This window comes from Euprymna scolopes, chromosome 35, assembly GCF_053919585.1.
Source record: "Euprymna scolopes isolate OS-2025 chromosome 35, ASM5391958v1, whole genome shotgun sequence".
In the NCBI taxonomy this organism is placed as follows: Eukaryota; Metazoa; Mollusca; class Cephalopoda; order Sepiida; family Sepiolidae; genus Euprymna; species Euprymna scolopes.
Window position 1 is genome coordinate 78,279,406 of NC_136516.1, and position 3,711 is coordinate 78,283,116.

Sequence of the window (3,711 nt, forward strand, 5' to 3'; positions counted from 1 at the left end):
AAGTACATGTGCTTCAAGACCCAAGCTCACAGATCGGCGCAATGCGGGTCAAATAATTGCATATTTTGTGGAAAGTTCTTTTTGTTTTTTTGTTTTTTTTAGCCAGTAAAAATTACTTCCCAAAGTCATAATAAAAAAAAATTGAGACTTGGGGGGCGTAGATCAAGTAAGCATGTTATTTCTACGCATGCGCAAATATATACATTTATACGTTATAGTTGGTTCATTTTAAACTATTTCTTATCCATTTGATGGTAGTCCAACGGTAAGGACTCAGGCTGGACCCCTATATATTTTGGTTTCGATTCTAGCTGATGGCACAAAAAAGCGTATGCCCCTTTTTTACATTTGTGATCACACTATATATTAGGTGTCATATAATATGTAATAATCGATTGAGAATCGATTCTATAATAATAAACACGAATTAAAAATATATATATTAGACGACCGCATAATGCAGGGTCGCCATCCAGTAAATGTAATTCATGAAGACGCTGACTTATTATCGAAGTAACAGAAATGTATCAGATAAACTTAACTATAGGCAGTAAAATTTATATCTCATAAATGGAATGTATATTTTAAATAGTTTTATTCACCAAATGGCTGAATTCTTTACTGGTATAGCGAAATAGATTATGATGTATCATAATGATGGGGTCAATGGACGGAAATGGATGGGACAATCAATGGATTATCAATAAAGAATTGTTAGGATATATTGTGCTTTGGCCTCGTCTAAAGTAAGTGAAAAGTATATATATATATATATATGTATATATATATATACATAAAGAGAGAAAGACAGAGAGACAGACAGACATAGAGGCAGACACATGCACGGACTTGGTTTCTATATTCGTAACACACTCCTATGAATAGGGAATGTAAACTAGATTCTGTTGATCAGGTCTTCATGTGCTTTAAACTAACTTTAGGACATAGCATTAGTAACATATATTTCCCTCAACCCAGAACTATACTCTAATCAACCATGTCCATAACAGCATAGATAAAGCACGCTACCTTGACACTAGCGCCCAAATTCATGTATTTGGTGGCTTTAACGCCCAACACAATAATTGGGTTCTCTGACTACACAGACACAGCTTGTAGCATCATCTATAACCTTTCTATATCTCATTCCTTGAAACAGACAGTAATATCCACGACCAGACTCCCAGATCGCCAGGAACAGCAAGCCTCACTTCTGGATCTATTTCTGATAACAGTTCCTGAGGATTGTGTAACAAATTCCGATTACCTATTCGGAAATGCTGATCATGCAGTGATAATGATAGACATCACTCTAAACTCTCGACACCAAGGGAAAGGGCCATTACTCAAAACTAGGTACTACAATAAGATTGAATTGGATCACATCAGAGATCACATCAGAGATGCCTCATAGGGAAATATCTTTTCACTCCCTGCGGAACAGTGCACAAATGGACTACTGAAACGGTTTATTATTTTTTAATTCCGTCTTAATTTTTTCAAATGGTTATTATTATTATTATTATTATTATTATTATTATTATTATAGTACAAATAGACGAAACGATAAACCATATAGTAAGTGAATGGAGCAAAGTGATCCAAAAGGAATACAAAGACAGGCACGACCAAGTGGGGAGTGCGGTGCACCGGGAATTGTGCAAACGGCTGCATTTTGAACGTACAGACAAATTGTACAAGCATAAACCCGCAACAGAACTCGAAAAGGAGAACCACAGTCCTATGAGACATACAGACATACAAACCCATCCAAGCAAGAAGACCAGGTGTTGTGATAATAAACAAGAAAGAAATATCCTATCAAATCGTAGATTTTGCTGACCCAGCTGACCACAGGGTGAGTATGAAATAAAGGAGAAACGGAACAAATAGACAGAGCTAGCCAGAGAGTTAAAAGGGATTTGAATGATGAAGAAAATCCAAATAATACCTATGATAGTAGGAGCACTAGGAACAATCCCGAAAACCTTTGAAAAAAGATGGCAGAAATTTGAATCAGAGGACTGGCTGCAAAAACGATAATGAAAACGGGTGAAATATTAAGAAAACCCCTTGAATGCGGAGAATAATACACATGAACCACATGCGTAAGCCAAACAAACTGCTGCAGAGACAAAACATGAATAAAAACGGAAATGAAAAACACTGAAGCTGCATATCAACAAGTTCCACATCCCATCACGCATCCCCTCCCATTGTCCCATCACCGCATCCCATAAAAAAGTGTGAAACAAAATAGCCGAGAAGAGTCAAGGAGGAAGGAAAAACCAAGGAGAGAGCACTGACCAGACCTCCGCTGGATAAGCGCGAAGGAAACTGGGAGCTTGGGGAGATTTAGTGTCACTTTAATTCCAGTATAGACTAATGGCCGCTGCCAGCGAGAAATCAATGGTAAGAGTCTATTACGATGGCGCAAATTTATTTGCAAATGCTATGGAAGGAGGTGGAGAGTGCTGGACGTTTGGGGGGACTTATTGTCACTCAAATTTCGGCAAACACCACACGCTTTCAATCAGATATATGATGACTTGTGTGAAAGCTCCATATGAGCCAATAATAATAATAATAATAATAATAATAATAATAATAATAATAATAATAACAACAACAACAACAACAACAACAACAATAATAACAATAATAATAATAATAATAATAATAATAATAATAATAATAATAATAACTATTTTTTACCAGTGTTTTTGGTGTTTAAAATTTGTCGTGTTTTCATAGCTAGATTTATTACCTGTCCTCTCCAAACATGTGCTTTTAGCTTGACAGAACCAAAATAACTAGTATAAAAATGTTGCTTTCCTTCGCAAAGCGGAAATTGTTCTTCCTATTTTGAGAAGAAAATGCTAAACTTAGCCGAGTTGAGATTAAGCCTTTTTGCTGTCGCAAAATAAACTTAATTTCTTCCAAAATTGTTAAATCGAGAAAAACGAAAATAAAGCTCTCATCACTGAATCGATGCAACAAACAGCAATATTAGCAATGAATTTAATAGAAATATGCAAACAAATGCATATTTAAATAAGGTTTTTAGTAAATAAGCACACACACACACACACACACATATATATACTTATCTATATATCTATATATCTATCTGTCTGTCTATCTATCTCTACAAATATAAATATGAAAGTGTTAATAAAGCCGAACGAATGCGGGTTTTTTCTTCATTTTTAAGTAATTAAACATATTGTCTATGTCTGTCTTGGCTTTTTGGCTAGGATAAAAGTGTAGTATCTGTTCAGATAGTACACTTCGTTTTTACTGACCGCGATCACTGAAGGTGAAATCCTTCTAGATTGAGGCAATATTTATTTTGGTTTCTTTTCCAGATTGCCCCTTTTGGGGAGCTGGACTTTATCCACATAAAAACCGATCTTGTGTCTAACTCTGCCCTGGTGGGGAGGCAAGTAAATAGGAAATTTTCGGTTTTCAAAGACATTTTTAAAATAGCAATAATTAAAGTGTTTTTTCTTTTCTTTGATATCGTTCCGTTTGGTGTTTTTCACGGCCACGAATCTCTGATGGAATGAGATTTCTGTTATATGTAAGTATTCCTTACGTTTTTCGGCTTTTCTTCTGTCCCGTTTTTCTTTTACTTTCCTCTTCTTCTTACTTTCTGCCATCTTCTTATTCATCTTCTTCTTACGTTTTAGCATTCAAGTTTAAAATGTC

General features: G+C 35.3%; 1 pseudogene; it reads left to right on the forward strand.

Annotated features, from left to right (window-relative positions):
* Window positions 1–3,232: 3,232 nt before the first annotated feature.
* On the forward strand, window positions 3,233–3,414 carry LOC145260061 (U2 spliceosomal RNA; annotated as a pseudogene).
* The last annotated feature ends 297 nt before the right edge of the window (window positions 3,415–3,711 follow it).